General features: G+C 45.2%; 1 long non-coding RNA gene across 2 annotated transcripts in view; it reads right to left on the reverse strand.

The window, feature by feature from the left end:
• Positions 1-7,036: 7,036 nt before the first annotated feature.
• LOC121021814 (uncharacterized) overlaps positions 7,037-24,144 on the reverse strand; it is a 100,645-nt gene continuing 83,537 nt past the window's right edge. Inside the window, exons 3-5 of one of the 2 annotated variants that reach the window (XR_005786692.1) lie at positions 14,167-14,214; positions 10,634-10,782; positions 7,037-7,567 (exon numbers count right to left, since the gene is read on the reverse strand). This is a non-coding gene — a long non-coding RNA (uncharacterized LOC121021814). The remainder of the gene's footprint in view (positions 7,568-10,633; positions 10,783-14,166; positions 14,215-24,144) is intronic. The other variant, XR_005786691.1, reaches the window with a different exon arrangement.

Below are 24,144 nucleotides of genomic sequence, written 5' to 3' on the forward strand. Positions count from 1 at the left end.
GCTTGGCACCCTTTCTCTAAAGCCAGTGCCTTCTCCTCTGGACCCATCTGTCTCAATTTTTTTTCCCCTTTTTTTTTAAACACTGAACAAATGGCTAAGCATTGAGGAATCAGGGTACAGCCCACAGTACAGCTCTCTGCTTCATCACTTTGCCGAAGAGCAAGAAACAAACTTACTCAAAGGAGTATCTGAGTGGCTGAGATTTATTCCCTCTCATCTTTTCCTCAAGTTCAAGTTAAACAGTGACAGATTCTGTTTTGGTTTCCTTGCTTTCAATTCCCTAGATAGGAAACCATCTGCCTCGATGAAAATGATTTATCCCTGGAAGTGTGTGTAACAGAGAGAGAAAAAAATGGGGCCCACTCGGTTAATGTTGACTATGAATTTCTGGTGTGAACCGACCACATCAGCTATTCAGTTGGTAGCACTACTGTTGAGAAGACGGCCAGCCGACTCCAGATTTGGGGCGTCGGCAGTTCTAGATTTGAATCCAGGCTCTAACACTTTCTACCTGTGGGACTGGGACATGCTTCTTCGTGTCTGTGAGCTTCATGTTCCTCATCTGTGAAATGGGGACTTTAATGCCTACTTGGTACATAGCTACAGTTGAGTCATATTATTGTGGGAAGGAATGTCATCAATATATCCAGCGAAGGGTGCCGATATTGGACTTTCATTTAACATGCTCTCTCCTTCCAGAAACATTTTAATAGGGTCCAGCACCTTGCTCCAGGGGGGTCCGGGGGCATTCTGAGAGGGGGCCCGGGGTCACGCTCAAGGTCTTGGGCGAATCACACTGGGTGCGTCAGAAGAACAAGAGCTTCCAGAATCAACAAAGTTTAGAGAGTAGGCCTCAGAAACAGGCAGGGTGGTGACCAAAAGGAGGACACTGAATTCACTTAGCTGATTATTTACGTACCAAGTATGTGCCAGGCACTGTTTGTAGGACTGGAGATCCAACGGTGATTTAAGACAGATCAAACCCTTACCCTAATAGAGCTTACCTTCTATTTGAAGCGATGTCTAATAAGCATAAGAAATAAATTAAATGTATGGTATGTCAAAAGATGTATAAATCTAGATAATTTGTGTGTGTGTGGGGGGGGTGTTGCTGGGGTTTACAATGTTTTTAAGCTTATTTATGTATTTATTTTGAGAGAGAGAGAGAATCTCAAACACTGTCAGCGTGGAGCCCCATGGGGGCTTGAGCTCACGAACTGCAAGATCATGACCTGAACCAAAATCTGGAGTCGGATGCTTAACTGACTGAGCCACCCCCGCACCCTGGGGTTTACAATTTTATTTTATTTTATTTTAAATGTTTATTTATTTATTTAAAAAAAATTTTTTTTTCAACGTTTATTTATTTTTGGGACAGAGAGAGACAGAGCACGAACGGGGGAGGGGCAGAGAGAGAGGGAGACACAGAATCGGAAACAGGCTCCAGGCTCTGAGCCATCAGCCCAGAGCCCGACGCGGGGCTCGAACTCACGGACCGCGAGATCGTGACCTGGCTGAAGTCGGACGCTTAACCGACTGCGCCACCCAGGCGCCCCAATGTTTATTTATTTTTGAGACAGAGCATGAACGGAGGAGGGTCAGAGAGAGAGGGAGACACAGAATCCGAAGCAGGTTCCAGGCTCTGAGCTGTCAGCACAGAGCCCGACGCAGGGCTCGAACTCACAGACAGCGAGATCATGACCCCAGCCGAAGTCGGACGCTTGACCGACTGAGCCACCCAGGCACCCCTACAATTTTAAACAAGGTGGTCAAGTCAGCCTCCTTGAGAAGGTGACATTTGAGCAAAAACTAAGGGAATGAGGAGGTATGTCTCCAAATGATACTGGACAGCCTGGGTTGGGGTGGGGGGTGAGTGGACAAGGAGTAAAAGCCTGGAGGGAAGCATTGCTCCCAGGCCCCAGCGTCAGGCCTACCCACAGTGCCTGGTGATGTCAGAGAAGGCAAAGGGCAGTGTCTGTGCTCATTATGTTTTTTATGGACCAGCCGGCGAGGACTCTTCCTCCCTCCCCCCCACCATTACTATACTGGATCTCTGCCTGTCTCCAGCAGCCTCATTTTTTTTAATTAATTTTTTTAATGTTTATTTATTCTTGAGAGAGAGACAGGGCGTGGGCAGGGGAGGGGCAGAGAGAGAGGGAGACACAGAATCTGAAGCAGGCTCCAGGCTCTGAGCTGTCAGCACAGAGCCCTGCGTGGGGCTCGAACTCAAACTGTGAGATCATGACCTGAGGTGAAGTCAGACGCTTAACCGACTGAGCCACCCAGGCACCCCTTGAGCAGCCTCATTTTTAACAAAGCACATGGGTCAGCCCTTCTCTGAATTACTATTGCCGTGTACGGTTGTGCAGGTTGGACACTGCGTAGGATGACATACCTAAGAGGTTTCTGTTTACATTTTAGACGCTCTAGATTTGTATATCATGATAACTTTCTGGCAGGTGGCAGTGAAGTGTCCCAATGAAAGCAATATATTGCAATGCTCTTCTGACTGTCAGGATAAAGTATTTTGAAGAAGAACTTTTTCTAATTCACATTAAGGCACCTGGCAACCTTGAAGATCCAGATTTCCAAGAGGCGCCCCCTGTGGTTTGTCGGGGATAGATTTACCGGTTGAGACAAGTCTGTCCTCTGCCGAAAATTCTACGGTGGCTCTCAGAGTGGAAATTCCGGCATTTCTGTGTTGGAGGGTCTTCAGATAGCAGTCTGATCAGAAGAGTGAGCGAGCCCAGAAAACACACGGCCAAGCTGCATTTGCAGGGCAAGCGCGTGGTGCTGTTTGAGTTTGGGGAAGCAGCACTCGCACCACCCCTCGACCCCACCCCTGCATTGGTTCCTTCTCAACTTGGGCTCGGCTACCTCCTCTAGCCTCGCTCTCATCAGCCCTGACTTCCTCTGCAAAGCCTGTTCTAATGCCCAAATCCCTCTCCACACACACGCGGTCACTCTGTTCTGGTGCTCACAGACATTTCACCAGTTCCTTTTTTTTTCTCTTTTAATTGTTTAATGTTTATTTATTTTTAAGAGAGAGAGAGAGAGAGACAGAGTGTGAGTGGGGGAGGGGCAGAGAGAGAGAGAGAGGGAGATATAGATACAGAATCTGAAGCAGGCTCCAGGCTCTGAGCTGTCAGCACAGAGCCCGATGTGGGGCTCGAACCCACAAACCATGAGATCATGACCTGAGCGGAAGTCAGATGCTTAACCGACTGAGCCACCCAGGCACCCCTACACCAGTTCTTTTTAAGTATTTGTTCTCTCTCTGGAATTAAAACGACAGCTTCAACTGCCTATGTATCCCACTAGCCTGTGGACTCCTTGAAACCTGGACTGTGTCTTATCGACTTTGGTAAACCCTCCCTGACACAGTAGTTGCTCAAGAAATGTGCTGTCGAGCACTGTTTCTCAAGCGCAATTACTAAGCATCGTCTGGTGATGATAAAGAAAACGGTCCTTTTAAATGACACATTTAAAAATTGCGGGACATGCCACAAGCAGCTTCTAAATCCTTTGTCTTAAAGGCTGTTTTTTCCATCTGTCACATTTGCCTTAAGCCTGGTAGTTTCTCAGGAGCTGAGGTACTATAGGCATCAAGCAAACACACGTGCAGATAAGAACAGCAACCTGTGACTACGGGGTCGCGGATCGAATAGCCCAGGCTACAGCCTTTGGGCTCGAGGGTGTTCATTTGTCCTTCTTCGGGGTTGGAGAGAAATCTCCTACCCCAATATGGCAAGCATGGGCCGCCCGAAGCCCTGAGCCCGTATAACTGGGCCGCCCCCTGGGTCTTACAGCCAGTTTTGGTTTCTGCCAGGCTTGATCACTGGGGAAACGTACAGAGTATGTGGCCTTGTAACCCCAGCACATAAGTCTTTGTGGAAAGTTGCCATTCTCAGGCGTCAGGCATGTCCGTGAGCAAAGTCCCCAGGGGGACTCTGGGGCAGAAATATCCCAATTTAAAAATATTCTCCAAGTGGCTTCTAAAATGCGTACAAGTTCAATTACTCTCGGCTTCCCTGTGCTGTGGCAGCTGGTCTGTCTGTGTTTATTTGCTCCTCTGACGCGTGATTATTCAGAGGGACTGCATTTGTCTTGCCCTGTCTCCTCCGTGAGAGGCCGGGAGCCCCTCAGAACAGAGGTCAGCTCCCTCACATAAGTGGTGGGCCTGGCTGGGACTGTTGTGCTCCAGGGGGTGGACATTAGTGGAGGCTGGGGACCGTTTGGGCAGCAGTGGGCAGGGCTGGGTGTCGTCTGGGTGGCAGTGTGTCCATCGAGAGAGAGTAGCATGCTGGTATTTTCTCGACTGGTAGTGGAAACCATTCTTGGTGCTATCTTGACTCCACTTTCTGTAGGGGGCCAGTCCTGCCTGTTCTGTGTCCTTGGAGGCAGAGTGAGAGCAGTCACTGGCCTAATAAGGCACAGTGTCAGAGGGTAGCTGGCAAACGTTGTAAGTATGATTTAAGCAATAGAATCCAGGGGCTCCTGGGTGACTCAGTCGGTTAAGCATCCGACTTTGGCTCAGGTCATGATCTCACGGTTCGTGGGTTCGAGCCCCGCGTCGGGCTCTGTGCTGACAGCTCAGAAGCCTGGAGCCCGCTTCGGATTCTGTGTCTCCCTCTCTCTCTGCCCCTCCTCTACTCGTGCTCTGTCTCTCTCTCAAAAATAAACATTAAAAAAAAATTAAAAGAAAAAGTCTCCACAACACCCAGTGCTACATTTGGATGTCTCTTTGCCATTATTAGCAATGTGGCCTCGGCTGGGTTACCTAATCTCCTGCTTTCTTCATTTAGAAGATCTACACTTGCCTCCTAGAGTTTTCATGAAGGTCACCTAGGATACTTTAAGTAATCAAAAACATATATGTCCCAGGGTGCCTGGGTGGCTCAGTTGATTAAGCGTCCTACTTCAGCTCAGGTCATGATCTCAGTTCATGAGTTTGAGCCCCGCGTCGGGCTCTGTGCTGACAGCTCAGAAGCCTGGAGCCTGCTTTGGATTCTGTGTCTGCCTCTCTCTCTGCCTCTTCCCGACTCACGCTCTGTCTCCCTCTCTCAAAAATAAACATTAAAAAAAACCCCCAAAACAATAGAATCTATAGTGTTGAGAACAGAAGGGTTGTCTCTGAATTCCCTTTGGCTGGCCAGGTGACTGGGGCCGGCCAAGCTAGTGGACTAGGGACTGGAGCAGAGAATTCCTTACTGAAGGTTTTGGGGAGATGTCAGCCAAAGAAGACATCTAACTAGGCTACAAAAAGTAGTGGGGCTGGGGAGATAAAATGGGGCCCAGCCTCCTTTCCTCAGTCATCTCATGACCTCCGTAGCCCATAAGGCACTGACTGACCCGAAAGGATCCTGGGCCCAGCTGGGACGGCAGCCACCTCATATATCCAGGGAAGGACAAAGGGGCCATGTTTTAAAGCCCACGTAGGTAACTTCGGTTGGCAATGATTCTCCACTTCATGCCTCTTGGTGTGATCCTCAAATTGACCTTTGCGGCCTTGGATTTCAGCTTTTAGTGTTGGTGCCATAGACACCCACCTTGTATTAGTCTGATTTGCTCCTCGTCTCTATGTGGCTTGTTACTGTCGTAAAGCCTTTCACGTCCCCGGACACAATCCTGAGAGGTGGGTAGAATTACCAGCCCCATTTCATGGATGAGAAAGATGATGCTCAGAGAAGGGAGGTGACCTGTGCAGGTCATCGCACTAGTGAGCAGTGGAGCCAGAGCCTGGACCCAGATATTTCGACTGCATTTTTGCTTTGACACGTCAGTTATGCCCATAAATCACCGGTAGTCACACTTTTCTAAGTGCCGCATGACCGTGTCCTCCAATGTATGTGAGTTTAATTACCCATAAATCATAAAATGCCTGGCAGTGTTAATATATAAGCATGTTATACAGCCTATGAAAACATATTTTTAAATTTTTTTTTTCAACGTTTATTTTTATTTTTGGGACAGAGAGAGACAGAGCATGAACGGGGGAGGGGCAGAGAGAGAGACACAGAATCGGAAACAGGCTCCAGGCTCTGAGCCATCAGCCCAGAGCCCGACGCGGGGCTCGAACTCACAGACCGCGAGATCGTGACCTGGCTGAAGTCGGACGCTTAACCGACTGCGCCACCCAGGCGCCCCTGAAAACATATTTTTAAAGGGCAGAAAATGAGGGGCGCCTGGGTGGCTCAGCCAGTTGAGTGTCTTGACTTTGGCTCAGGTCATGGTCTCACGGTTTGTGAGTTCGAGCCCCGCACCAGGCTCTGTGCTGACAGCTCGGAGCCTGGAGCCCGCTTTGGATTCTGTGCCTCCCGATCTCTCTGCCCATCCCCCACTCACATTCTGTCTCTCTGTCTCAAAACAAGTAAAAATTTAAAAAAGGGCAAAAAATGAAATAAATGATGTATTTTTTAAAGCCCAGGGACCAACACTTGTGGGTAGGAGCTGGGTAATGGGGATTTATTTTTATTATTTGGACTACTTTTGCATAGGTTTAAGATCTTCTCATGAAATGTTAGAAAAAACAAACACGGAACAATGAACCGAGAAAGGGGGCCAACAAACAGTTACGGAAGCTCTGGGCAGGAGCCGCAGATCCAGGCAGGGTAAACTGAGAAGAGGGGCCAGGATTGCCCTGCTCGCTCATCGGGCACGTGGGTGACAAAGGCAAGGGCTGGATGAATTCTGCTTCTGCCATGTCATCAATACCACTGTAGCATGTCTGTACTCCTGCCTCTGTGAGGGGCCACGGGGGGCTAGTGGGCAAGAAGCTGGACTCCAGAGCTGGACTTCTGGGCTCACGATCCTGGCTCTGCCACTCGCTAGTTTTATAATCCTGGGAAGTCTCCTAACTTCTATGTGCCTCGGTTTCCTCCTCTGTAAGGAGGGGATAATAACAGTGGCTCCTTCACTGGGTCGTTGTCTGGATCAGATGATATACACGCATCATTTGCATAAATTAATATTTAAAGTAGGAAGGACAGTGTTGGAAACATAGTGCTACATGGACTGGCTGTTGTGATAATTGTTGTAGAGCTGTTACACGTTGTTTTAATGTTATTATTATTCCCTCTGCCCTTTCTAGACGTAATGGGATCTGATTTCTCAGGGAGCCTGCTTCCCCTGTTTCCACCTCTGACTCAATCTCTGAAGATGTCTGGACCAAAAAGGTGCAAGTACTTCCTGGGCAAGTGTACTCTGGGAGAAGAGGAAGACAGCGGTGCCACATGTAACAGGAAACAAAAGCTGATGGAAAGAAGTGGGATGATGTTTCAGGAAAGGAAGTATAGCTTCAGCCGCGCTAGGTACGCGGGTCCACTTCACGGGGTCCCAGCCTCGTCATCCCTAAAGCGAGCGATTTGCTGCCGCTGATACCAGACGTGCCTTTCTGAGTTGACATTTTTTGGCTGTGTTCTGCTTCCCTTTGAGCTACGATCACTCTTAGGATTTCGAATTTCAAACAGTCTCCTGGGTTTAGCGCCTGATCAGAAGACCTCCCGATCTCAGGTTTGGTCCGTAAACCATGGTACACCACGTGCCTTGGGACATAGGCCAGGTTAACCTGTAAAGTAACAAATCACAAATTATGCATTAAACTTTTAGAAGCACAGATGTGTCCTATTCTTTATGACACATGCAGGTTGATGGGTTGATGGTGTAGGAATTCATATTAGGATGCCAAATAAAAATACACATGTCATATAAGCTGATCTCTAGGCAGTTGTATATATAGCTAGCCATAGAAATTTCTACCTACTTATAGACACTGTATGATACATAGGGCTAGTTATATATATATATAGGTAGATAAATCTGAGATACGCATCAGATACTACCCTATTTCCTGGATCTTTATGTCAGGAATATATAGAACACTGCACTTAAGCAAAAACAGGTGTTCATAAATTTAAAAAATCCACAACTTTTGTGAAAAGTCACATATTTGTATATATCTATACAAATATAAATATTGATATATAGATTACACAGATATAATCATTGAATATTAATAGTTATTATTTCCGGGTAGTGCATTTCAGGTGATTTTGTACTTTTTTCCTTATGGTTTACATATTGTGAATTTTTTTTTTTTTTTACATTGAGCATGTATTATTTATATAATCAGAAGAAAAAAGCCCTTTTCATGGTGAAGAGTGTCTAAAAGATACTAACCCAGATATTGGCATAAAGAGAAAATCATTAAAAGGAAAAACTAACAAAATATCTGATGCAGTAACTAAACAAAGAAAGAACTCTGAAGGTCAGAAACCTTTAATGCAATTGCGATGTTTTAGATACTTTCGTTTACAATTACGTTCTAGGGCTTCTTGGACATTTCCTAGGACCGATTACAACTAGGAAATCCTAGAAAATGTCTGGAGTTGGGACAGTTTAGCCTTTGAGGACAACTGAGTGCCTTAACACATTTCTTTGCATAGACTATAGCTTTTCTTTAGTTTGAAAAAACAATTCATTTGATCACGTTTGTGTTGGGGGTTTTACTATATTATTACTGGGGTACCCTTACATTGGTCCCTCATCTTAGTCACACACACACACACACACACACCCCTCAGTCCTTATTTGAAAGACAGCCCCCTCCAAGCTGCACTCCTGCCCCGCGCTGGCCCTGAGGCTGTGAAGGCAGCGGTTCCCACAGCTGGACTATCGGGAGGGGAGCCGTGAGTGCTGAACAAGAGTGGAGGAAGCTGGGGCAGGCCCTGAGCTGATAGCCTCACAGAGAGCATCCATCCAGGGCAGGTGAGAGACTGGGGCACACTTCCTCCACGGTGGGGTTTGTCTCCCTAGCTCTGGGTCAGGTTCTTCTTGGAACAGTCTCCCTGGACAAAAGGTCTCAGTTCCTACTGTGCTGGGAGTGGGGCAGGGGAAGACTAAAGGTGAGCATCTCAAGAGGGGTTCCCTCCAGGACCGTTTATGATATGCTCATGGGTCCCTGTGGGCTCAGGTGAGGCACCACCCCCGCCCCCCGCCCCCAGAAGCCAATCAGGCAATACCCCTGTGGGCTGGAGAAGAATCCCCCTTAACGAGACCAGACCTATGCATTCCTCTTGCCTGAGCTTGGTCTCATTTTTAAAAGTTCTGCTCAGAATACCCATTTAGTGCTTAATACAATACCACTAGTGAATACTTATTAAATAAGCACTTATAAAGCACCAGGGGCCAAACTAAATAAATGCTTTACATGTGTGAGCTAATTTTATCTTCCCAATAGCTCTATGAGGCAGGATCTATTATCACTCCCATTTTATAGATGAGAAAACTGAGTAATAGGAAGTCACTTTCTGTAAGTCATACAATGAATTATGTAGCTCAGTCAGATTCAAATCCAGGTCTGTCTTCCCCTTGAACCCATGCTCTTAACCTTTGTTATACAGCTACACACTGTGCTCAAAGCTGTGAATAAGGCCTTCATGGGGCTCACAGTCTAACAGGAAGAGTTAATTACGTGTGTGAAACATGAGTGAGAGAAGAGAATGCAAAGTTTATAGTACTCACACCAAAGAGAGCTACCCTAGGCTGGCCAGGTGGTTCACCTGTATTTGCAAAACCATATTCTAGAATATTTTATGAATATCATTATGAACATTGTATGTTCATCATTATGAACATAATATGTTATGAACACAAGCCTAGCTTATAAACAGAATCCAGCTTACTCAAAACCTTGTCTAAATCTTTGCTGTTAGGGAGCTCTAGGCACTTGGGTGAGTCAAGCTTAACAATTACTTGGGGTTGGTGGATAGGAACAAGGTGAGGCAGAAATGCACACAAATTCAAGGTGGAAATTAGGGACTCCTTTCTGGCAAATCATGTACTTCATCTTGCCTAACAACACTGGAATTTCATCTGGCAAAGAAATTGGGAGAGATATTTTTCTCCCAAAACATTTCTTTTGGCAAATATTTGAGGATTCGAAATTTGACCACTGATCTACTGGGTTTTAGTTTGAGAGGAAACAAGACAGAGTCTTCTTGGAATAAGAGTACAAGAACGGCTGTTTGTTAGTTTCATCCCCAAAGCCTCTTTCCCTTCCAAGGCTCAGTGGGCAAGTTTGTGGGCCAGACAGTAGAAAGGGCTTATCTTGAGTTTTGGCCTCCTGGAATAGAAATTTAATTTCAAAAAGGTACATTATTATTCATATTTCTGTCTCCATGAAAATCAAACATTATATTTTAATTCCAAGTACTCTAGTATATGAAAAACCTTCCTCCCCCCCCCCCCCCCCATATGTTCCTACAAAGATAGCAGAGGAGAGTGTCAAAATATATTCCAACTGATGAAGTGTCTTCATGGCAGGAAAATGGAATTGGAACTTTATAAAGTGTTTGTTAAGGGGAGGGCAAATGTCGAAGGTTTCAGCTGGAGCTTCTAATTGCCAAGTTAACAATTTTGGGAAGATCTCAACCAAGCTCTGTGGTGCCTGGTAAATATCCTCTGGCCATTTTGATTCAACACTCAATTAATTAATGTAGTGGCAGAAAGGAGCTTTAACTTGAAGTCCAAAAGTCTGGGTTCCAAATCCTTTTGTTAACTGCTTGACCTTGACTCAAATCTGAAAACTCTCTGTTCTTTATGTCTTCATCTGTTGAATAAACATCATACTTACCTGGCAAGGTCATTTAAAGGATCAATACAATGATCGCAAGGGTCCAAATAAATGACATCCCCTTCCTCTGTCCAAGTTAGGAAAAATGGGTGAGAACAGTCCAGTCCAGGCAGAAGGATGTCCACATATTGCTTTTAGTACTGATGAGCCTAAGAGCAAAGGCTTAGCTTAGGGTATATAACAATAGTGGGACTTTCTTCCCAGTTACTGGACATGGCTATGGCCTTATCAAATGGTGAGAATGGAGGAGGGGCTAAATGATGGCAGGCAGGGAATGAAGAGAGGGGAAGGATCTGAGCCACCCATGCCCACAGAGCTGCACCATGACTTCTGTGGGTCATAGGCCCTTTTGCCTTCAGGGGTCCCTGCTTCCATAAAAGATACTAAAAATTACATATGCATTGGCATAAAGATGAACATAGTAGCATGACATTACTTTAGCATTACATTTTAAAACATTTTCTTGGACCTAACCTGAAAAAGTTTTTTTTTTTTCTTCTGAATTTAAAAGAAATTAAAACATTTTTTTGTGGATCCCTACAAGTATTTGGACCCTAGCCACTGTACTGAATGGTCAAGTTGGCCTTGGACGGCTGGCCCTTGTTCTCAAATTTCCTAACTAGAATAGCCCCTCCTCCCTTCTTGGGGAGTACTAAGGAGGCCAAAGTGGACACGCTAGGTGTTGCTACAGACAGAGACATGAACTCAGGGGGCGGGATGCTCCCTAGACCCCATGAAAGTAAAGTGCTAAAAAAAATGTGTGTGTAGTCTAGACTGTGAATAACACCACAATGGGTAAGACATTTTCTCTGTCTTCAAGAATTGGTTATAGCATAAGGCAGAGGGAAATAAGAGCAAAATTGGAGAATAAGTCACATGCTGAGGGAATTTCTAGAAACAATTCCTTGTGGTAGTGATAGTGGAACTTGGCCTTGAAGGATAAAGATTTTTGTTAGACAAGGCAGGATGGGATGGAGTGGAGAGGTCATTCTGGACTGTGAGACTGGAAAAGATATGGATTCACTTGAATGCAAGGATGTTCTGGAAATTAAGTTCAAAAGGCAGCCACTAGTGGCACCTGGATGTCTCAGTCGGTTGGGCGTCTGACTTGGGCTCAGGTCATGATCTCACAGTTCGTGGGTTCGAGTTCTGCATTGGACTCTGTGCTGATAGCTCAGAGCCTAGAGCCGCTTTGGATTCTGTCTCCCTCTCTCTCTGCCCCTGCTCTGCTCATTCTCTCTCTCTCTCTCTCTCTCAAAAATAAAAAATAAACATTAAAAATTTTTTAAAAAAAGTAGCCACTTTCCTTATTCTTTGGCTCCACTGAACTCCCTGTTTAATGTTTTTATATCAGTGGGTGTTTTTATACCAGTGGGTGGGAGGGAGGGATGTTATTATTTACTTGGTACCTACCATGCACCAGGAGGTTTACGTGCATTGCCTCATTTACTCTTCACTATAGTAATTTGAAGTGGATATCATTGCCCCTGTTTTTTTAGACAAGGAACTTGAGACCCTGAAAGCATAAATGGCTTACTCATGGCCCCAGAACATAGTGGGCATCAACAGATTGGCTCTTGATTGCCAGTCCAGGGCTCTGTTCTCTGGCTCCTGGGAGACTTCAAAGGGGTTTTCTGAGAGTTATACAAAGAGTTCCTACAATTATAGTTTAGGTGGAATGTTGTTCCAGGGCCTCACTTCTGGTGTTCCATTATCCCGACTCTCAGACCAGACTGTGCTCCCTCTCGTGAGCATCTACCTGGTGAGGGCCCCTCCATGCATGCCTTCATCTGTTCACCAGCACTGCCTTCCCTGGCCTCCCATGCTGGGTCCAGATCTCTGCTGTTATAGACTTGGTGCTTGTGATTCCCCAAATGGGGCTGGTTCCAGGGGCCCCTGTGTGCTGGTCCCAAGACCGTGGTGGGCTTGCAGGAGCTAACAAATAGTGGCTAAGTAGCTAATATTTAGTAAGCACTTGCTCTGCTCCAGGTACGGTGCTTAACACATCCTCACATGTTGTTTTATCCTCACAACCTTCTCCGACATAGGCATTATTAAACCTTTACAGATCAGAACACCGGGGCTCAGAGGGATCCTTCAACTTTGCCAAAGGACCACAAGTGACGGTGCCAGAGGCAGGATTTAACCCCAGCAGCCTGACTCTAAATTTTCCCCCCAAACCACCATGGAATCCGGCCTCCTGGAATACTTAGAGCTTCACAGCACGTTTTTACTACTTGTGAGAAATTGGCCTTTGCTTTTCTCCAGTTGATCTCAGTTTCTCAAAGTTCTTCCATATTTGGCATCTTTTCTTTGTTGTCTTCCATGTTGCCCTCCCTAGGCGTGGCTCTTATTCTTTCAGAATTTTGTTATTTGGCTGGGTCCTGTTCAGAAATTATTAATCTGTATTAATATATCTGTATTTCTGTATATCTGTATTTCATCCAGTCCTTTCATTGTAGATATCTAACAGCTTAGTTGTTGTACATCTGATATTTAGTTATCTTTTCGCTCCTTGCTTGCTTTTGTCTTCCCCTGGCAATGGCCAGAGGGTAAGCATGGAGACTTGAATGTGGAATTCCTGGCAGGAAGTCACCTTTTCCCTCTAACAGGACCCAGCCATGAGGGAACATCTGTGGGTTTTATCTCTTCACATCCATTCTCCTCTTTCATCAACACAAAAATTCTGCTTTGAGGGACTTACTCTTTCCCTGTTGACATTAGAGGACACATAACATGGTGGCACCACATTGCCTCGGCTTAAATCCCAGCTCTACCACTAGACCATCTGTGCTAACTTGGACTGATAACTCAAACTCTCTGTGGCTCAGTTTCTTAATTACAATAGTACCCGCCTCACAGGGTTATTGTGAGAAGAAAACATGTGTAAATATGGTGCTTAGAACAGTGCCTGGTAGAAAATAAGCACACCATAAATATTAGTGATTTTTAAAAAATCATTAATCTTTCCCAAGGCGGCCGAGGGAATGTTCTTTCCTGGAATTTGAATCCTGAGCAGAATGGCAAAAAGACAGAAATCCATTAGAGCTGATTCATTTGGGTAGTGCCCCGAAGAAATGGTTAATCAGTTCCTATTCCCTAGATCCTAGCCATCCTTCTTCTGGTCTTCAAGTTCTGGATCTTCAGAAGTGTTTTTTATTCTGCATTCCACTCCCCACATTCTTCCAACAAATGTCCCCTCCTCCTCCTCATTTTCCTCTTCCTCTCCATCTTTCTTCTCTTGCTCCTTCCATTTTCCTACCCCCCACCAAGCACCCTTCTCCCTCCTCCCCAAGCCCAAAGTAGTAAGCATTGGTTTCTGATACTTTCTGCCAAAAAATCTTTACTGAGCCAGCATCCCATGAAAATGGCCCCTTAGTCATGGCTTAAATATTTCCATAAAACAGCTCTCTCTGTCTCTTTTTTTAAATTGGTGAACTCTGAAAGTACTTTGTCATACTAGGCAGAAAGCTTATATAGGATTCTAGAACTACAATGTTTGGATTCGGAGCCTGGCTCAGTCATTTACTCACTGTGAAGCTTGGGCAAGCTGTTTAGCCTCTATGCCTTGGTTTCCTCACCTGTAAAATAGAAGGCAATAATAGTAACCATTTCATGCTATCGTTGTGAAGATTCAATGTCATAACACTTGTGAAGCATTTAGATTTCCAGTAAGAGTAAGTTCCTGTGAGTCATCCTCCTCTTCCTCCTCATTCCTACCATGGATCCCAGCTCCACTCTTCTGAGCTGCCCAGTATAAGCCAGATCTTCCTCTTAGTGCCAATCTTTCAAATACCAGGATGCTCCATTTGTGTCCCTCCTTCCTCTGGGCTCAGTATGCCCGGCTTCCTTCTGTCCTACCTGCAGACTTCTTCCCAGTCAGGCCAAGCTGCTCTTTGTGGTCTAAACTGATCAAACTGGAAAGATCCAAACCTGTCTTCAACTTGTCTGCCTCATTATTTTATCAAAAGTAAAACACAAGTAAACATCTTACAAGGTTTTGGGTTGAAATCTACCTGCTTCCCCTCAACACTGGGGAGGGTCTATGCCAACAGCTTCTGGACTCCAGAGTCTTTGAGCACCACCCGACTACGTGGGCCTGAGGGTTGAGACTGGGGTCAGGAGGAGAATGGCACATAAAGGCATATGGAAATAATAGCAGTGGGAAAAACTTCCTGCCTCCCCTGCCGGTCCCCACCCAGGCTTATGCAGAAGCTGACCAGACATACTTTCTGCACTTTGCCTGCTCTGCCTTAGAGTCATAGGCAAGTCCCTGGGCTAAGCTGTTCCTGGTTGTTGACATGCCACTGACAAGCCTGAAGAGTTTCTACTCATAGGAAGAGCTTTCCCCACAGTGTGGAGAGCAAGAATCTGATTAATCATATCGGTTGCATGGCACTTCGCAGTTTGGAACACATCATTTCACTACAACATTGGGATGGATTTGTCATAGGAAGAACAGTCTTTTTTTTCACAAAAGGAATACCTGTTTACAAGGAGGATGTTCAGGTCTGAAGAGGTTAACGGCCTTGCCCGTTCACACAGCCACAAGGGACAGAGCTTGCATTGGAGTTGCGCTTAGAGTTCTTTGTGACATGCCTTGTTCTGAAGGCTATGGGGCCGCTGTTGGATGTTCCCATGAGTGTGTCACTCTGCCCTGGAGGCTACAGGACCTCTAGTAGCCTCTTTCTCAATGGTCAGCAGAGGCACCAAGGAGCAGGTCGCCTGGGACCTATAAGTAGGTCTATCCTAGTCTATTTCGAGGAAGGGGAAACTTTTGGAAATAGAGACACAGTGACTTGAAAGACACATGATGTTTGGTAAGGCTGCAGGGGTACCCTGGAGAGAATGAGAATCTGCTGGTGAACTGGAAGTTGTTGGGGGAGTCAAGTTCCAATGTCTATTCATCCCATCACTTATAAAGTCCAAGGGAGCCTTCTGACTAAGGGGCTTAATATTAGGGCTCTTTCTAGAGAGTCTAAGAAAAATAAGTTATTTGGTGGCATCCATTGTGGATTTTCTTGGATTTGGGGATTGCATGGTGAGAGAGGAGCCCAGGATTCCATGGTGGAAAGCTACTGGGGTGTCCTGCCCAGCTCTGCCTTTGAGAAGCTATGTGTCCTTCCAGCCCTGGACTGGCAGTAGGACTTAAGTTCCCAGCCCTGAGTTCCACCTGTAATTGCAGGGGGTAGGGAAGCTAAAAGCAGGGAGCAGGTGGCCAAAGCAGAAGTGGTTTTATATTGGGAGTGATCCAGGATAGGGCAACTGAGAAATCACCCTGTGAACCCCTGAAGATTGGAGGACAGTCCTGATTCATCCCTTTCCTTGGCTCTCCTCAGGACAAACTAATGTGGTTTGCAAAGCCCTTAAAAATCTGGCCCCAAACTCTGGCTGCTTTGCAAGCCAAGCTTCCCCATACATTTTGGTCCAGCTAGGTAGAATTATTTACTGGTCTTTGAAAGTGCCATCTCACTTTCTCACCTCATGCCTTTGCTCATGCTGTCTCATGCTGCCTGAGATGTACTTCACCCCATTTCTCTTTCTGGAGAACTTCTACTCCCTCTTCAAGATGTGCCACAATGTCATTTCTTCTGTGGAGCCCCCTGGCATGGTCATGACTTGCCCCATTCTCGGTTCCTACAGCATTCTGACCTCAGCTCTGCTGTGGCACTTATCACATCGTCATGTGATTGATTTTGTGTTTGCGTGCACAACGGACACTGAAACCAGACTGCCTGGATTCAAATCCGAGCTGTACCACCAACCTTAGACAAGGTCACCCTGGACACGGTCTCTGTTCTTGCCTTCCTTCTATGTAGAATGGGGGCACTAGCACTCACCCCACAGAGTTTTTATGAGGATGAAATGAGCCGCCATGTATTAAAGACTCAGATCACGGTCTGGCACTGTAAGTGTTAGTGGTGTTGCTGTTGTTACTGTTACCTGTTTGAAGTCACCTGTCATGGTTCCCTCCTATTCATGTCTACCTGAACTTCGACCATCACAAAGAGGTCACTTGAACATCCACAGTCCATAAGCCATACCTGGAATGTGACTTTCTCTCTCTCTACCCTTGTGTGTAGGGTGAATAGATGCTGACAAGCAAGCTTCCTGATTTCCACTCAATGTTCCTCCCAGATCAGAGCTCCATCTTGATCCTTTTTATAGTCTTTGCCACCAACTTCCAGCATGTATTGTCCAATTCCCTCAATCCAGATATCAGGATATCCTCCTACACATGGTGATCTAAACCAGGCAGACTTTTTCTTCCAACTAGATCTCTATGCCCATGGAATGCCTGGTTGGTAACATGCCTACACCCCTCATCTGGTTCTCAGAGGGGTCTGGGCACCCCGACACCTTATGACACTCTAGGCTTTGTTTTTTTTTTTAATATAGAGGCCATGTTTGAGTCACCTGTACATGTATTTCCCAACACAGTACAAAACTCAGTGGGTTTTTAAAACGAATAAATAAATGGAGAAGTAAGAGTAAGTCATCCTTGACTTTCCCACAGTACAGTGTCAGTGTGATTGGATGCACCTGGGCTTTCTGCTATTGACAGATGAAACTGTCCTGATTGAAACACACCTCCAAGTGTTTGCTCATTTCCATTCTCCTTATCTGGAGTACCCTTGAGTTTTCAGTACAGTGCCACCATCTGGAATAAAAAGTGTCTGGGACATATTTTGTGCTCCCCAGAGAGCAGCTTCAAGAGTAGATATAGTTAGGCACCCAAGACAAACTTCAGTTTCTTCCAAGCTTTGGCTTGGTATGGAGAAAACCAATTGCTTAGAATCACAGACACTGAACTGGAAGGAAGAGTCAGTGTAATCTAGCCCAATCTCTTCTTTTTACCAACATGGAAGCTGAGGGCCAAAGAACAAGAGTGACTTCTTAAGGTCACTCAGCTCTATATGTCAGTTAGGATCTGAGCTCACATCTCCTGAGTCCCCAATCAGCACCTTTGTCCCCGGGCTCTCACTACCCCATCAACCTTTGTGTCTTGCACATGTCCTCGCCTCCATGGGCATAGCTGCTACTCAATTCCAGACCCTTATAAGCTTACTGAGAGCTGGGCAGGACTGGAGGCAAGAAGCACAGGAGATAGTTGTTCTGGGGGCAGTAGGCTCCATGGGTGGTGGGGGTGGGGGTAGGGCTGGGGGTTGGAGAGGGTTTTTACAAACTTTGGTTTTGTTGTCCAGGATTTAAACTTCTACCATGTTTACCCATAGAAATCTTCTCTCAAGATTTTTGCAGGGTTTTCTCAGGGTCTGTCAAGGTCACTCTTATCTCCACTTATTCACCACTCACCCAGCACACTTCCTTTTGTGTGTTATGTGTGGTGGGGAAGGGGTTGGTTGGATGGGGGAACCTAGTATTTTTTGTTTTGTTTTAAATTGTTTTGTTCAGAAATTCTGTTTTTTCCCACGATCTGCTTGCAAGGCTTTGAAATGAGGACTCAGAATCACATGGAGTAACTCAGAGTAACTCACTTGGGGCAGAGAGGGGGATGTGTCAGCAGCACCAAATTACATTGTCTTAGAAATTTAAAAGGGTGCTATTTACCTTCAACGAGTAATATTTTAGTAACAGATATTGAAATGCCCAATACTAGGGAGTGAAATGAATTTTGGTAAATCCAAAGAGTAGGAAACTATGTAACCCAAGGATTTAGCAAGGGGCATAGGAGATATATCAGTCTAGGGGGTACCACACAGCACGCAGATGCTAATCTTTGCAAATTCTAGTGTGGTGGTAACATTCTTGCAGAGAAAAGGCACCAGCAGATTGTATGGCCTTTGGGTGTCATTTCCCGTCACTATACTCCTGATAATCATTAAAAAGGTGAAGAAGATGTATATCTATTGACATAGAAGATGTCCCTGGCATATTGTTAAGTGAATTAGAAAACAATGCTCATAATGCAATTCCTATTTTGTAAAAGTTATAATGATAAAAATGTGGTGGGTAAAAAATAGATATCAATATTGTCACAGTGATGATAGGTGATTTTAAGTCCTGTTTATACTTTTTCTGCATTACCAAAAATTTCACCATAACATACTTTTACTTTTGATACTTGGAAAACACCGTAAGTGTTGGAAAAAATAAACTTTCTATTTGTGGCTGGGCCCAGAGATTCATTTATGAAGGGGATTTTGCTGAAGAGGTCAGTCATTGCATTAAGAAACTTGGGATATCAATAAATGTTATTTCCCTTCGCTATGAAGAGAAGGAGGCAGGAAGAGGCCATCCTCAATGTAGGTGTGGGGCAGAGACTCTTCAATCGGAAACTCCAAGGGGATGTATTCCTGGAGTCCCTAGTCAGAACTTGGCATCATTATTTCCCATCCTGAGACCATCTTAACTAGGTTGTTAGAGTCTCCAGTACTCTCCACGCTGTAGTTAAGCAGCATTATGCCTTAAATAAACTTTTAGGGGCTAGCCTGGGGAGCCAACTACCCTTTACCACGTTATTTCTATGGGGAAACATACTCCCAATGCCACATCACCAGGTTACATTGGAGCTTTGGGACACAGCCATTTTCGGTTTGGAGACCTACTTGACCCTTTCCTCCTTATTCCCTAAGTATTTCAAAAATCCCTATTAGTTTGTGAAAGATTGTAAAGTTATGGACAAATTCTTTGGTTTACACTCCATTTGGTAGCCTGGCACCCAGTTTTCAAGACCGAAGAGTTCTTGGAGATTGGCACCACTAACTCATTTTTTAATGAGTATTACTTCTCATTGATCAAGTTGGCTGGAGTTGCCCAGGGTTCCCTAGTTATGCTAGTGATTTATGTCTTCCTCAGCACTCCTTTGCTTAGTGTGGTGGTGAATTTTATGTGTCAACTTGATGACTTGTGTTGGGTGCTGGCCTTGGGTAGCTGTGTGAGTTTGCAAGTTATAAAAGAAAGGAACGGACAACCTGATCTCAGAGGGCCTTTCCATATCTGACAGGTGAAGTCTGAACTGAGAAACTCACCTCATGTCTGTGGGACAGATTTCAACCTATTTGGTAAGAGACTTCTAGGCCAGGGAGGGAGTAGGCCATGCTTGCCTCTGTTAGATTTGTCAGCCATTTCAATTACTTTGGAGGTTGGTGAAAAATGACCTTTCTTGGCGGTAGAGCAGTAGTCTAGAGCGGTAATCTCTAAGCTTTTCTGGGTCGAGAGTGCTCTGTGAATCAGATCAAGACAATGATCCCTCTTCCCTAAAGCTTTGTGTATGAATGCAAGGGCTTCTAGGCCCCATGAACTTCACCAAAAACCTTCTAGGGGTCCATGGATGTAATAGAAGCTCCTTTGGCTAAAGTCCAAATCAGCAAGTTCATGATTTGGCCAGAGATGTTTAAAAAGAGCTCAAGAGCGAGTTTTGCATCTCCTCTCAAACACCTTCCGGATCTAGAGCCATCCTAAGCTCTTGGAGACAAGTTGTTCCAGGACCTAAAGAGGTCAAGCAATCATGTTTTTCTCTAGTTCTTAGTAAGTTACGCTCCAGGGACTTTCAGCTAAGAGGCCTAACAGAGGTCAGAGGATCTATTATCAGTTAATTGGCCTGTTCAGCCCTAAGGGAAGTCCCCAGGTTTCCTTAATTCTTTGAAAGATCTGGATTCTGCTTCTGACCTGGGACAAGCCGCCTCCCCACTGGGGGCCTCATCTGGCACAGTCACTCTTTAAGTTCCTGTCAAGCTCCGGTGGTGGTCTGTCATCTGTGAGTCCTTGATAGCTGTGTGGTGGAGACAAGCATCTAAGAAGTCATGATTCTGGATCCTAACTTGGGTCTGCTCCTGTCACTGAGGGGATTCCTGTCCAGAGAAACTTCTAGAGCACCCAGCCTGAGAAGCATCTAGCTTCCCAGAGGCCTTCAGGGAAAAGGAGAGGAACAGAGTTTGTGTTTGTTTGTTTGTTTTCTGCTCTGGGAAGAAACCTATTAAGAGTCATCTTGAAAGGAAGATGTCCACTGGGCACCAGGAGAGGCAGGCTAGCATCAGGGATTTAGCTGTGTTCTGAAGAAATAGAAATCTCTTCTCTGCTCTCAGAAGTTCTCCCATTTCCATGACTCACCTCCTCTCATTCCAGAAAGTCATGCACAGGAATTAATTTATGGGTCCTGTCCAGAGGTCTTTAAGTAAACAGTGCCACCAGACCTTTCTGCTACCCAGACAAACTGGATTTCAGGCCCCAGGGAGGAAGCTAATGACTTGTAGTTACTTGGCTATTGTTTTCCGAAAACAATCTGACTTCCTTTCTGATAGCCTCAGAATTCCTTCTTTACAAATTAAGATGCTGGAGCCAGGGAAGGGCTGAGCTCACCAGCTTGGTAGCACAATGCTCCAGGGCAAGATCTCCTTTCTGCAACAGTTACAGAGGCTCCTTATGGACTGGTGGACAGGCAGCTCAGGGCATGCAAGCCCCACCTGGGCCTCTGGGCCACTGCTTCTCTCTTGAGATCTTACCTCCATTCCATAGCATGTAATAATAACGAAGTTGTATTGTGCTCAAAGAATAAACTTGTGAAGACGATATCACCATTTTATAGATGAGGACGTTGAGGCTCAGTGGTTTGCCCAAGATCTCACAACAAGTAAGCGACAGGGTTGAGAGTCCATCTCTAGTCTTCTGACTCCGAGTTTCAGCCTCTTTGAAAGAGGACATGTCAATGCAAAGAGAAGCAGTCTGTCTGGAGCTGATAGATTTTGGTCCATCATCTGAGAACCGAGTCTTCATGTTAGATAAGAATCAACATCTGAAATTCACTGGATGTGGGGCTTAAGTGCTAGATCCCTGTCTCTTCTCCTCCTCCCCTCCACATACTCCAAAGCTAGGGTTGGCTTGGGTCTGGTGTTGGGGGGGCAGTTTCGATCCTTCCTCCTGCCTAAGAGGTTTGATGAACACTTAACAGAATGGCCAGTCCCTTTTTGCCGTAAAAGAAGATTCCCCACTGGCTTTCTCTGGCCGTCTGGAACCCGTTACAGAGTCGTGTTAAGTCTTTTTTGTTAGGGTGCTTGTGGGAGCTTTTGTTTTTGAAGGGAAGTAGACTCTGACTTTGTGCTATTGTTGATAACCACTCTGCCCTCTACCCCACCACCACCACCACTTTGAAGGAAAAGCTGATACAGTAGTGTCCCCTTATCCGTGGGGATTTGTACCAAGACCCCCAGGGGTGGATGGCTGAAACCACGGACTGTACTAAATCCTATATGTACTATCTTTTTTTCCCACACATACACGCCTATGGTAAAGTTTAATGTATAAATTAGGCAAGTAGCTAACTAAGACCGAGATAGAATAGTTAAAACAATAGACAGTGACAAAAACTATGTGAATGTGATCTCTCTCCCTCCCTCTCAATAACTGATTGTACTGTGTTCACACTCCTTGTGATAATGTGGGATGATAAAATGCCTGCCTGGTGAGAGGAAATGAGGTGAATGACACAGGCCTTGTGACATAGTGTTGGGCTACTATTGGCCTTCTGATGATATGTCTGAAGGAGGATCATATGCTTCCAGACCCACAGTTGACCATGGGTAACTGAAACTGTGAAAAGTTAAACTGCGAATCAGGGGGAGCTGCTGTAACCCCCTTGTACCATTTTGTACCTACGCCCACTTGTGCACTCATTACATTGTAGTCTACTTGCCGGTGCCCGGGGCTCTCTCCCCAGCCATGGAAAGTATGGGGGAAAACTTACATCTCTGTTACTTCTGTATGCCCTGTCCCTGCACAGAGTGTGTCCTCAGTATACCTTCATTGAATTCATGATTAGCAGATAAATGACTCTACAGGGTAGGTGCTATTCCTCAAACTCTGAAGGAGGATGGTGGGGGGAAGTGCAGTATCACCTGGAAAAGCAATTGAAATGTGCTCTCAGGTACAAAGGGAAGGTTGTATTTGAATGGCACCTTTGGATGTGTGCGGTGTCCCACCTACGTGGCCCCATCTGGTGGCCTTGGTCAAAGGAACCAATGGAAATGGACAAAATAGTTATAGCTGTAATATTGATAACACCATGTTTCCATTGTTAATCTTTTATCTTTCATTTCTTTCAAAGTAGTCTCCCCTCTATGATTTAATTTTAATCTTGAGAACAGATGCATGATTCATTATATGCTGTATGTATGTATCCATGTATGTATATATCTATGTCTATTATCTATCTACATGGATGTGTAGGTATATATGTCTGTATTATATATATGAGAGAGGATATTTATTTAGCAGTCACTACATGCCAAACCTATATCTCATTCAATCTTCATAACCAATCTATAACTTTCATAGTTATTATGTTATTCTGATTTTAACTCATGACCCTGAGATAAGACCTGAGCCGAGATCAAGAGTCGGACACTTAACTGATGACTGAGCCATCCAGTCGTCCCCTATGTTATTCTCATTTTAAATGTTTACTTAATTTTCTTGATTCATTTTGAGAGAGACGGGGAGAGAGAGAGAGAGAAAGAAAACAAGTTGGGGAGGGGCAGAAAGAGAGGGAGAGAGAGAATCCTAAGCAGGCTCCACACTCGGTGCGGAGCCCAGCATGGGGCTCAATCTCATGACTGTGGGATCATGACCTGAGCTGAAATCAAGAGCTGGATGCTCAACTCAGACGCCCCATGTTATTTTCATTTCAAAAGTGAGCCAGATGAGGCTGCCAGGGAGAAAAAAATTTCCTCTACTCTTTATGTTCAGTTATTGGAGGCTTGGAATTAAACTGACAGAAGATAGATAACAGGGGAAAAAGAGGTTTATTCATATGCATAGGGAAACTAACAAAAGTAGCTAGCTCACTAAAAGGTTAAAGGTTAAGGGGTGCCTGGGTGGCTCAGTCAGTTGAGTGTCTGACTTTGGCTCTGGTCATGATCTCGCGGTTTGTGGGTTCAAGCCCCGCATCGGGCTCTGTGCTGACAGCTTGGAGCCTGGAGCCTGCTTTGGATTCTGTGTCTTCCTCTCCCTCCTTCTCTCTCCCTCTCCCCCACTCACGCTCGGTCTCTCTCTCTCTCTCAAAAATAAATAAACATTGAAAAAACAATTTTTTAAGGTTAAAGGTTAAACTTAGGTAGTGCAAAAGGGGGAGGGAGAAAAGGCTTCTATGGGAAGAACAAATTGATTTCTTTAGGAAGGACAAATGAATTTTTAGAACAAATGGGAGATAAGAAAGTTTGTGATAATGTTTGTTTATGCAGGTGTGGTGATCTTTCTGTCTTCTTCAAGGCCATGCAACTCCCCCCCAAAGAGGGGATTTATGGTGGCCTCATTTCCCAGAAGCTGCTGCTTTTAGTCAGATAAGGGAAGCTCCAACAAGGCTTCTTCCTGTGTCTGATGAATCTCAAATGTCTTCAGTTTACAATAATCTCCCTACCAACTCCTGGGTTCCAAACGGGTCCCCACATGCCAAAGAGGGTCACATAGCTGCTGAGAGGTGCAGCCAAGATCTGAACCCAAGTACTCTTAACCACAAGGTGATTTGCCCCCAGCCTTATCCATTCTACTTTGAGTAT

The sequence above is a fragment of the Herpailurus yagouaroundi genome, unplaced genomic scaffold (genome assembly GCF_014898765.1).
Source record: "Herpailurus yagouaroundi ecotype Mexico unplaced genomic scaffold, PumYag 322, whole genome shotgun sequence".
In the NCBI taxonomy this organism is placed as follows: domain Eukaryota; kingdom Metazoa; phylum Chordata; class Mammalia; order Carnivora; family Felidae; genus Herpailurus; species Herpailurus yagouaroundi.